General features: G+C 32.8%; 1 long non-coding RNA gene across 2 annotated transcripts in view; it reads right to left on the bottom strand.

Annotated features, from left to right (window-relative positions):
* Positions 1 to 1872: 1872 nt before the first annotated feature.
* LOC111097954 overlaps positions 1873 to 12802 on the bottom strand; it is a 34202-nt gene continuing 23272 nt past the window's right edge. For both annotated transcript variants that reach the window (XR_005366430.1, XR_005366431.1), the window contains exon 3: positions 1873 to 2196. This is a non-coding gene — a long non-coding RNA (uncharacterized LOC111097954). The remainder of the gene's footprint in view (positions 2197 to 12802) is intronic.

Genomic DNA, 12802 nt, shown 5'->3' with positions numbered 1-12802 from the left:
TTTTAGTGATTGGCTATGTTGTTGGATTATTACTTTCTTAATTCTATTTTTAAATTTCTTATATTTATATACAGTGTACATGAATCATAATCAAAGAATAAAATGATCCTGAAAAAATTGTTTTCCTGGCTTTCTTTTTTTTTTCCTGGCTTTCTAATAATATCACATCACTTTCTTTATTTGCATTTATTAAACTAAATATTACTGATTTTATTATGAAAAAAATCAACTTCTAAAACTTCAGAAAAGAGTACAGGAGATAACCCAATAAAACACTTCTAATAATATGTTTCAGTTAATTTCCAAAGAATAATACTTTTGTTCATATATATGAAGCAGCCACCACCATTAGTTTTATTTTTATAAAAGAAAATTTATTTTGTCAGTAGATATACTTGTTTAATTAAAAAATAATACAAATCAACTTATCTTCTTGTAGAAATAAGTACATTTGTTTTACCACACCTTATAGAACAATGTCATTTTCTAATGTCCATCCCTGGAGAAGCAAGTTGGAATACATAATATTTTAGATGTAATAGAAACAAGAAAAACATCACATTAAGCATTTTTAAAGCAAAATACAGAGGCCATAATCAACCAAAACTTTAAATATATGATTTGATATCTCTAATCCTCCTTGTATCTAATTTGAGTCCAACTCACTTTGAGTGGAAATTTTATATTTGTAATTACTTATATTTTCAATGTACCCATAATTACTGCAAGAAATAATTAAGGTGGAATCCAGTCTCAGAGCTTCTGATTTATTAGGTAACTTTTGCAAATTTGTTTTATATGCAATTCATGTGTGAAGGAAAACATTAAAATAGCCATCACTACACTGTACAGCAATTAGCTTGAGTGTTCTACTAGACTATGAGTTCTTTGAGGGCAAGAACTATAGCTTTTTAATGATCTATTTCCACCACTTAGCAGAGAGTTTTTCACGGCATGTATCCCATAAATGATCATTGAATCACTGAAAGAATGATGACTAGAGGGAAAATCCCACTGTGCAATATACTTCACTTGAATTTCTCCTCTAAAAGAGAAACCATGCTTTTGTTGACTCTCTACAAGGATTTGTAGTTTTCAGGACGTACTCAGTGCTTTGATTTCATTACAATTCAAATCCCCATCATTAAAGTTTTCTCAAATATTTTGAAGCTAAAGCACTTTCTGTAGCATGGAAGTTTTCTTGATATTTTCAATTATAATCACGCCAATTTTTAAAACTCACCATAGCCCCTAAAGGAGAGAGAAGTAATCTCAAAAGTACAAAACCATGAACAAGGGCAAAGAAGCTTGGCATTTGCCAAGTAACAATAAAAGACAACACAAGGTGTTATAAGGGTGTTTTTGGTATTAATTCCTTGTATTTTCATAAGTCCCAGCTGCCAGGCACACTTACACAGTTTCTGTTAAAAGCGTGTCTTCTTCCTGTGTGTATTAGAAAGAAGACTCAATATTGAAAGCAAAAATGTACACCCAAGAAGGATTCAAGGAAGATCTGCAATTACATTTCATGGGAAATAGGAAATGACACACCTACCAAAGAAAAGTACGGGGGTGCTTGAGTAATCGAGTCGGTTAAGTCTCCCACTCTTGGTTCTGGCTCAGGTCATGATCTTGGGGTTCTGAGATGAAGCCCCAAGTCGAGCTCTGAGCTGATCACAGAGTCTGCTTGAGATTCTCTCTCCCTCTTTCTCTGCGCCTCCCACTTGTACTCTCTCTCTCTCTCTCCCTTTCTAAAATAAATAAATAAATAAATAAATCCTTTTTTAAAGTATCTATATATGCATAAAGCATACTTAAGTCATAAAGAAAGGTCAACAAACGTGGCCGGATCCTATTCTGTCTTACCTGATATCAATGAGGATTTCTTGGTGCAATTTTATTAATTGATGTAAAATAAGTTTTCATTAGTTTTCACATTGACTCATAAATCGTGTAACATTGAAAGTGTTGTATGTGGAATGTCCATGTCCTGAAGAATCTAAGGTGGGCAGTTCTCTGAATAGATTTTGTCAGCTGAATATGATGGATTCATTTTGTCTCTGTCTCTCCGTCTCTATATCTGCTTCTCTCTCTCTTTCATCAGAAACCATTGTTCTTTCCCCAGCTCGTGGTTGAAAACATGCTAGACTCTGTTGACTTATTTTTCACTGGCAAGATTTTCTTCAGCAAGTTGAGCTATAAATACAATTGAAATAAATGTCTGCAATGGATAGAACACCATAAATAAAGTTTCTTTCTTACTTTTACTCATTGTGGTTGCTTTAGTTTTAAAGTTTTGTATGAGTATAGAGATTGATGTGAGGTCTGGGTCTATGTTATAAGAAATAAGAAATGGTCTTCACTTAAAATGAGAGAAAATGCAAAGTAATGTGCAAGTAAAAGTTATTCAAAGTTCCATAGGCATTATGAAAATAAATGCTAAATTACGACAAAAAATAATTAAAATAAATGATTTCGTTTTATACTATATTTTTCTTAAGAGAACTACATAAAATATTGTTTCATTTATTATAATAAAACCATAGAAAGTACTTAAGGGCACAACCTGAGTCTCTTTTTTAATGAGATAGGAATAGGTTCATAGAAGTATAAGTACTTACCAAGAAACAGTTGGTTAATTCTAGAATTGGATTAGATATTAGTTTTTCTGACTTTTAAATCAATTAGTACCCTATACTATTTACTTATCTACAACATTATAAAAATGTCAAAGTATTTTGCCATCCCTTTTGCAATATTATTTGTGATAGCATCTACTGTACATGACAAGTATTTTGTCTCCTTCTTCATAATTAGAAGTCCAGTGCATAGAGCACTATGTGCCTACAGTAGAGTTAAATAATATCGATTGAATAAAAGAATTCCTCATTCTGGGATTTACTGCTGTCCTTAAGAGGTGATTTCAAGATACATTTCATCAAATATATTTGACTCTATGGTATACTTTTTTCTGCAGATAGTACTTCTGAATAGTTTAGTAGGGATCTTAAGTACATCTGCACAAAATAAACTGTTTTTATAAACAAAATCCTAAGAATTAAAAAAATAGACATGATAAGAAATGAGGATAGAGAAAATAGCAATCTTCATTTACATCACAAATGGATTTTTTGTTAGCTCTTCAACTACTATACAAATAAGTTGTAAATTTAAAATTTTAAATTTGACTGAAAATTTAAAAAAACTCTTAGAAAGAAAGAACTCACTGGAATTATTTTTAAATTATCAATAACTGAAAAAACAGAGCTATTTGGATATTTGCAAATGATCCTACCTCTAGACTTTAAGTTATGTGATATAATATATTTCATTTTTGTTTAAACTGCTTTAAGTCATGATTATCTGTTACCTACAGTCTCAAACATGCAGATACTGATGTCTTACCCTTGACAATAGTATTATTGTTTGATTAGTCTTTGAATCTTCCTGATATCTAAAACAGTCCTGGTAATAGTAGAAACCAAATAATCACTTTTTTAAAAAAACAGATGCATAAAATGATGAATAAATTGTAGTGAATGAAACAATTAAGATAGTGATAGGGAAAGCTAATTAACAATATAGAGTATTGAAAATAAATCTGAGTGAAGAGGGAATCCCTGGGTGGCTCAGAGGTTTGGCGCCTGCCTTTGGCCCAGGGTGTGATCCTGGAGTCCCGGGATCAAGTCCCACATTGGGCTCCCTGCATGGAGCCTGCTTCTTCCTCTTCCTGTGTCTCTGTCTCTGTCTCTGTCTCTCTCTTTCTCTCTCTCTGTGTCTCTCATGAATAAATAAATATCTTTTTTTAAAAAATCTGACTGAAGAGGTAGTCTGGCATGAGTATTGAGAAAATGAGAGGAGTTTCCATATAAGAGAAATGGCATGAATCATGCACTTGAGTTAATGTGAATTAAACTATTTGTTGGAGAAGTTATGGAGAGTACATTGGCAGAAAAGGAGAAAATGATGATGAGGAATGAAAAATAAGGTGGGAAATAGTGTGCAATTTTTAATCTTTTATTCTTTACCATTAAGAGAAGCAAAACAAAAACTAAAGACAAGCTCACTATTAAATAAATAGCTACATTACAATAGTGGATGAAATAGCTTATTAACTTAGTAATTAAATGAAAAAAATGAGTACAAATTGTATATTTGCTATGATTACAAGGACAGCTGTTGTTAAATAATATATGTGAGAGCATTTCTGCTCACATAATGGCAGTCTATATTGTCTTAGATTAGTCACCCTTCTGACAGATAAAATACACACTCTGGACAAAATATAAAAAGCAACTATTTGAAAACATGGAAAGCAATAAAAAAAATTCAGAAACTGGAGGGATTTCAACCCGTGAAAAAAGAGAACTTCATTCACTGACATCCAATTTGATAGAACTTTTCCCCTTAGGGCATTTTCCAGTGGCATCTGGAGGCTATAGTCAATTAGGAAGTCTCAGTTGTATTATGGTGATGTGTCAGAGGACAATGTTGAGGGGTTTACAAAGAAATTGGAAATTTAGATGGAACATACAGGAGAGGAGGGAACCATAGAGTAATGTGTTTCAATATCTGCATATAGGTTCCCCTGGAATTACTGGCTGTTACTTATAAATCCCTGCCCAATTATATTGCTTTATTCAAATAGTTATTTGTTGGATATACATTTCAATAACCACTTTTTGGTCACTTCTGTTGTATTTATTTTTATAAGGTATATGGCAATATTCAAGATCCCTCATCCTATATAATAGGAGATCTCAGAATTTCTAAGTATTTTTTGATTCTATCAAATATGTTGTCCTGATACACTACTGTTTTAGTAGTGCAGTAGTAGTGTAGTAGTTCCTCAGAACCAGTTCCCTTGGTAGGACATCTGGGCAGCTAATTTTATGTTAATAGTTGTAATAGTGTAGTTATTAAAAATTTTATCTTCACCTTTTAAAGCATTCAAAGGCATGCATTTGGATTAGCTTAGGAAATATTTTATAGTGAAAAATGTCTGGTATCATTTTATGGGTAATTATGGGTCTTCTGAATGATGATGAATGAAATACTAATGTCAAATAAAGAATCAAGGAGTTCAGCTCTGTTTCTTCCTTGACTTATTCATTAAGGACATTGGTTCATGACCACAGTTTAAAAACCTTCAAATTAAAAAAAAAAAAAAAAAAAAAACCTTCAAATTTTCAGAGTTTACAAAGCTCTGAGGATTTGTGCCTTACTCTTGAGAATATTAATTTTTGGAGAGACCTTTATTCTTCCAAGATATAGTACAGTAAGTAAAAAATAAGATAATGCCTAAATTATGGGATTGTGATGAGTATTAAATGAGATACATACATAAACAACAAGAGCTATGATCTGCTGTGCATTCAGTACTCAATAACTTTTGATCTACCACCCAGTACTAAACAATAATTTGTCCCACAGTGAGATCATATAAAGTGACCCCCACTCTAAATTCGTCCAAACAGTTAAAAGGTAACCACCAGTATACTCACTCCTAAAAATATTTACTTCTTCGGGTTAAACATTTCAAGCTTTCTTAAACAATTCCTGCTTTTGCTAAAGAATACTTTCTCCTCATATTCCACATGTTATTTCTGTGAAGAAAGTCCAAAAAGTATTAATTCTGGGCCTTTTTCTGACCTTTCCTCTTTTTGTCCTTAGGAATGAAGATTGACTTATGTGACTGGGAGATAGGATAGTTCACATAAGCTTAGCCACTAGGATTTTTGTCATTGTTGGGAGATAATTCTCCATCGTTCTCTCACATTTCTGTTTATCTTGTGACAGCTTTTTATTCCAGACTACCTTTTCAAGGATTTTTTTTTTAATCAAATAGCCATAGAAGATAGAGAGTATCTCCATCCAAGATAGAGGCATATTTTTTCACTGTTCAGGATAATAAAGATGATGTACCTACCTTTCATGACAAAGGTCTGAAAGGTTGGTTAGAAACTCCTTTAAAAGACAGTGGTTTCCTAAACTTAGCTGTTACTCAAACTCACTGTGTGCACAGTAGCCACCTGGGCAGCTCCACATCATTCCCTCAGGCAAGAAGAACTGATGCAAACATGAAGCTCTGCTGTCTACTGTAGTAGAATAAAGTCTTTTGTCTCTAAACCAGAAGTCTTGTATCTTGAGCCAGTATCTAGATTTACTTATTAGCTTTAGAAGTAGGGTAAAATCACAGACTCCTTACAGTTCCTGACTATATGTATTTTTTCTTTCTTTCTTCCTTTTACAATCTCATTAGGGAATGGAGCACTCAATTAGCGCACAGTCTACATCAGAGGGCTCATGAGCATTCCTCCATGAGGTGTGAATAGATAACCCTGGACTAGTAAACATGGCACAATTCCTGTAAGAAAACTGCTCCCACTCTCCTTCACAAGGTATAGCAATAGTACAACATGCAATATATAGAAAAAGCAAGGAAGAGAAATAGACAAGAGGGAGAGTCAGACCATACAGTTGTTAGCTACTAGAGGACTGCAGTTGGCTATAAGTACTACTTAGGCTCAAAGATTGCTTTGAATTGAGCAATATCTGATTTGACCTCAAAAACATTTTGGGTCAGAGTGAAAGTGAGCCAAGTTTCTTCCTATAGATAGATTGTGGCTCAAACACAAATTTGCTGACACTTATTAAAAAAAATTCTCCATTTTTAGACATTGCTTTAGAGACACAGCAGTTCTTACCATTTACAGGGGCTTGAACTAAAGATATGCCAGTATAAATGGAGACACGTGAACTAGAATCTAAGGTGATGAAGTAAGCAGGAGACAGAGAAGAAGGTATAAGTATGCAAGGTATTTACTAAGTGGAATAAGAAGTAGGTCAACATTAAGGTATAAAAGGTGAGGGAAAGAGAAGTACGAAATTATGCAAACTAAATGTTACCGCTCTTCCGCAATTTTATAGACAAAAAATATTTCACATACTGTTAAAACTACAAAGCAATTTTGAAGACATCTAGTTCAGAATGTTCACTCTGTGAATGAGGAAATTGCCCGGTATCATACGGTAATTACTAATGGTCTTTAAATTTGAATCCAGATCATGACAACACTAACTTCTCACTAAACCTTCAGCCTTCAATCTCCTTCTTTTATTATCTTTTATTATCTCTTATTATCATCCCTTAATTGCTCTTAAGTAAATGGCTAGGACTTCTTTATGTTATTCTTTGAAAGGGGAGGGTGTGAGAAGAGAGGTCAAACAGATTCAGAGAGGTAATAGTAAAGCAACTACATATAACTTTCTAAAAACAATCTAAGTGATTTACTTGTCTTTTGTACAAAAGCAACATAAATACAATTAAGTGAGAATATACTCATTTAATGCTTTACCTATTAATTTTAGTTAAGAAACTAAAAACTCATATCATTTGACAAACTGTTCTCAGTAGTTAAAATTTTGGTCATTTTCTATAAGAAAAGTCAAAGAATTTATTTGCAAGTATTACTTTTTAATGTTTTATTCCATTCCCCCCCTCCCTGAGAATGCAATTGTAATGACAGTATAATTCTTAGTGAGAAAATCAGAGTTTGTCTTTAATTATTTTTAGTAACCTGAACTGTATATTTGTTATGTTTCTTTACTCTCTTTTCACTGAGAATACCTGAGTCACCTTGTTCATCAGGAAATGATGGATGAGTAAGAGTTTGCTTCCTTATCCATTATTGAACACACATAAGTTTCCCTTTTTGGAAGCCACATTAGTGTAAAAATCAATATAGTACTTAAATCGGCTACACCATCAGCATCATCAATTGAGTTTATGAAGGAGCTACCTCACCAAATAGTAACCAAAACTAATTTGAGTCCAATTATTGTCCATTGAATAAAGGTTTCTCACTTATCACTAGATTAAGAGCCTGATTAGGCCCAGTCCGTGATGCAATATTGAAACAAATGTGTACTTCCGAGTTCATTCACCCCAGCCTTAACTGCAAGCCACTTAGAATGGAGAAAATTCAACACTTAGTGTATTTAAGAGACAAATATTGCTCTTGACAGAATGGAATTATAGACTCTCAGGTTTAAAAGTGACTTCAGAAGTTAGTCTAAACACACAATGCTGGAGACCCTCTGAAAAATTTCACCCAACTAGGCGTGTTTATTCATGTGTATAAGTCCTCTATTCTCACCTACTCTGCTGGGTAACGATCCTGATTATTTCTTTTTAATCTTTAGCACTTCCCTTGCCAGATTACATATGTATCGACACCCCCCTCCAAATTTGGCAGAAGTCAAAATGAACAAATCATTGTAGTCAGTGTTTATTTATAATGCTAAGGTAAACTTTGCTTTTTGAATTGCTCCATTTTGTGTTGACAGAAAACATACAAGCACACATAAGAAAACAATTAAGAATCTCCCTTAATCTCAAAACATTTTGATATATAGAAATTAAGGACAAGAAGTTCCCCTTGAGGCCATTCAATTCTATCCTATAACTTTCTTAATTGGAATATGAAGCATAAAAAACAATCTTGAAAATTTCATTTTATTTGTGAGGTCAGCTTCATGTCAATAAAATATTTTTTTACTTTCTTACACAACTAGTGATAGGTCTCTCAATTCCAAATAAAGATGATGGATTGACGTAGGATTACATTTTCACCTCTACCTAGTTACTAATACATGTTTGCTATTTTAAAGTGATCAGACAAAAACAAAACAAAAAACAAGCAAACTAGGAAGGTTTTAATACTTTGGAGCAAAGAAGCCTGTTGGCACTGTTGAGATTAGTCAAGTGTTGTGAGGTATAGCGTGTGTTGATAAAGTTGTATAGTATAATGCAACATATTATAACAAATTGTTGCCAATTATGTCTGCTAATTTCCTTATTGATTTTACCTAATTTTTTCTGTTACCTTTTAGTTCCATGACTCAAAATTTTCATTCTTCCATTGTCAATGAATTAATTATAGTTGGATCTATCACAACTGTCTATAGCTTATCCTCATACTACCTGCTCTCCTCACAGTTATTGTTCATATTTATCATTCTCCTCAAAATCTTTAGTGACATTCATTGAAGGATATCTATGAGATAAGTTTCAATTTCTGGTGGGACTTCAGAAAAGACTCCAATTACCCCTTCTAGTCAATGTTTTTAAATCTTATTAAGCAGATTGTACTCTTCACCTGTCTTCAAGTGTATAGTAACTACACATCTTCTATTTTCTTTCAAATTTCCAATTTTATTATATAGCTCAATTTTGGCTATAACCACACTTACATTTTCCAGATTATATTATCTAATTATTAGTATGACACTGGTTTATCTCTTTGCAGTTGCTTTTATTTCTGCCTGTTGTGACCTATTCTTCATCTCACATTCTGAAATCATTCTTCCATAAGATGGCACTTCTTTGTAACACTCCTGACACCAATATTCTCTCCCTCTTCAGAACTTCTGTAATTACTTGTGCTGAAAACATGTGTCGATATCTCTTTTTGTCTAGAATGGAAATATCTTGAGAATAGAAAAACATCCATCATAGTTTCTGCTCTATCCTGTAAAATAATACATCCCTATTTATCTGTGATCTCTTTATAGCATGGCTGAATTAATGTGCTAGTAAAATATATGGAATTTATTTATCATGGTCTTCAGTTCTTCTAATCTAAAGTTAAAAAGTAACCCCAGATATAGAAATTGTTTTCTGATTTTCCATGGTCTAAGATGTATATTAACTCTCTCAGTACCCAGAACAGAAAACGCCTATTAAGCACTGTATTTGCCGAATAGTTTCTACTTTTAAATGGAGGTTTTGAATTTATAGACTAACTATTCAGTATTATTCTGAGCTAATCAAGTAACTACATGTTTTTGTTTGTTTGCTTCATTTTTGTAAACACAGTGTAGCCTTACTATAGTAAAAAGGATGAGGACAGAAGTTAAGTGGCCTTACAATTCTCTGAAAAGCTGTTGGTCTTGAAAGATGCAAGCAGCAGAATTCAAACATCTTATTTGCTTTTCTCAGGGTCTTGATCATGAGGGTTCCATGGCTTTTCTCAGGGTCTTGATCATGAGGGTTCCAGGAATGAACTCATTTGAGAAAGTTCTTGTTCAGAATATCTTGCTATAGCTTCTGTCCCCATGTACATGTTTGGGGCTATGTGACTGAGAAGAGGACATTTTGCCACTTATAGAATTAAAAAGCGTCTTGGATAAGGGCCAGTAGAGATGCATGCTGGAAATCACACCCTATGGTACCACAGCAGAAGCATGAATGCTAGTGAACAGAGTGGCCTCACAATGCTGGAAGTTTGATAAGAGGCTATAAAGGAGTGAAGATCAGTCTACACAGTGAGCCTAATAGGAATTAAATCTGAGTAATTATTAAATTATTAAAGGAGTGACTCTTTCAAAGTGCAAGATTGCAGTGCACCCACATTTATGGCAGAAGAAATGTTATTTTAATATCCATTAGCAATCTTATTAATTATAAGTCTGTAATGAATTATGCAGTCCTCATTGGTATAGTTACATTTTTTGAGTTCAACTGCAAACTTTCATGTATAAAGTATACTTTATATAACTTTATATACTTTAAAGTAACTTTATATTTACTTTATATTTCATGTATATTTTCATGTATCAGCAAAGCTGCTGACCTTCAGTTCACCAAAAACTATCAGTTTCATAATGAATAATATTGAAAATGTTTGTCAGATGTGAATTGCAAGCAATATCTATTTATAACACAAAGAACTGATACAATTTAGTAACCTAATTATTCCCTAAAAAGTAAATTTTCAAAAATGCTTTGCTTTGTTTTGTTTAAATTATATTACAGGAGATTCCTTGGCATATAACAGCATTGAATCTATTAAAAGAATAGAGAACAAAATTCAACAGAAGTCTTTTAGTACACATTCCATTATTAAAGCATTTACTAAATGCTTTGGTTTTGTGATGCTGTGTGCCTATAAATGCATTTTTAAACTTTTACATACAGGTCATTAGAAAAGTGAAATTAACTTGGAATACTAAAAGAAAATAATTGAGGATATTACTATACTTTCTGGCGTTTAATGGATTGCATTTCTAACAGAAAAATAAATAAATGTGCACTGTCTTCTTGAGAAATCACCAATTTCTGATTCTATGTGACCAAGTATTGGCCAAATGTATAGTTGCGTGACTTATTCCTTACCTAAGAGTACGTTAAATGCATCTGAAGTGGAGTAGACACTCAAAAAATGCATATTATATTAGCATATATTTTAAATTATTAGATTTATGTTTTGATTGTGGCAAATATTTATGTTAACCAACCACTCATAAACTTTTTTTAACATTCTCTTTCTGTATTCAAAAACGAAATATAGGGCAGTCCAGGTGGCTCAGAGGTTTAGCACCAACTTCGGCCCAAGGTGTGATCCTGGAGACCTCGGATTGAGTCCCATGTCAGGCTCCCTGCATGGAGCCTGTTTCTCCCTCTGCCCATGTCTCTGTCTCTCTCTGTGTGTGTCTCTCATGAATAAATAAATAAAATCTTTTTTAAAAAAGGAAATATAAATTCGATTAAATATTATGCAGGTTAGAAGAAATGGATTAGGTTTTATTTTAGAACAACTTTCAGAACCAACAGAATTTTAGCAAGATTGTGAAGGACACGTGTTTTTAGAGATTCAGGGATTGTTGATCAGGAGAATTTCAGTTAAGTTACCATTCTCCTAGGCTCTGACAGTCATCTTCAACAGAAGTAGCACAGGTTTAATATACAGGGAGCTTTCCAGGAAAATAACTACTGAATAATAGGTCTGCTGCACTATTTTTCTTAATGTTGTTCAGCGCTTTTTAAAGAATTATCCACCACTGTTGAAGATCATATCATTGTTTGCAATGTCACCTGTGTATTAGCATAACTGTGAATGAGTTACGTGCAATTAGAACTGCCAATTTAATACACACACCAGTATCATTTTGCATTTCTAATTGTTGGATTCCAAATGAGTCTGCTTATATGTGAGTACATGACCGCCTCACTGTGTTTTATAGAAATGGATGCTGTATTTGTGTATCAAAATACAAATTATTCATTATTGTTAAAACTTTACTTCCATTTCTCTTCTGCATTACAGTTAAGGCATTGTATTGATTTTTTATGAGGCAAGAATGCCATGTTTTCTATGGATTTAACTTCCAGTAGTAAAATTTTTGTAAAATAGGAAGCTGTGTCTCATAAGGCTAAAAATCACTGGCCTAGGAGATTCCAAGAAGGTCAGATTAATCTGTTTTATTTTTCAAAATATTGTACATTCCTCCAAGGATCTAATTTACCAAACACATTGAATCTGCTGCTAGAAGTTAAAACATGATTCTGATTACAATAGATGCAATTAATATTGAATGGATAACAAATGAAAGTAGTACTCAAGGTTGCAGAAGGATGAATTTTGCCCATGGAAATATCATATCAGTGGAAATGAGACAGTTATTAAATGTATCAAAATTTTAAAGCTCTGAGAAATCAAACTAATGACAAAGAAAATAAGTGTGAATTAAGGAGAAAATGATGTGAGAAGTCATCAGAATGGTGACTTGAAATGACAAACATACATTTTTTGTGGGGGTTTTGTTTGTTTTGTTTTGTTCTGTTTTGCCTGAGCTTAGGAAAATTAGATCAGTGAGTCATTCTTTAGATCTATGACAGCAGGAAAAATAAAATGATCCTAGTGTGAGGAAGAATTAGAAATAACTTCTGCTCCATTATATCATTCATATAAATTCACAACTAGTGTGAATAATGAGTTTTTTTTTTCATTAAGAACTC

The sequence above is a fragment of the Canis lupus genome, chromosome 11 (assembly GCF_011100685.1).
Source record: "Canis lupus familiaris isolate Mischka breed German Shepherd chromosome 11, alternate assembly UU_Cfam_GSD_1.0, whole genome shotgun sequence".
NCBI classification, from domain to species: Eukaryota; Metazoa; Chordata; class Mammalia; order Carnivora; family Canidae; genus Canis; species Canis lupus.
This window is presented reverse-complemented; position numbering and strand designations above follow the sequence as displayed.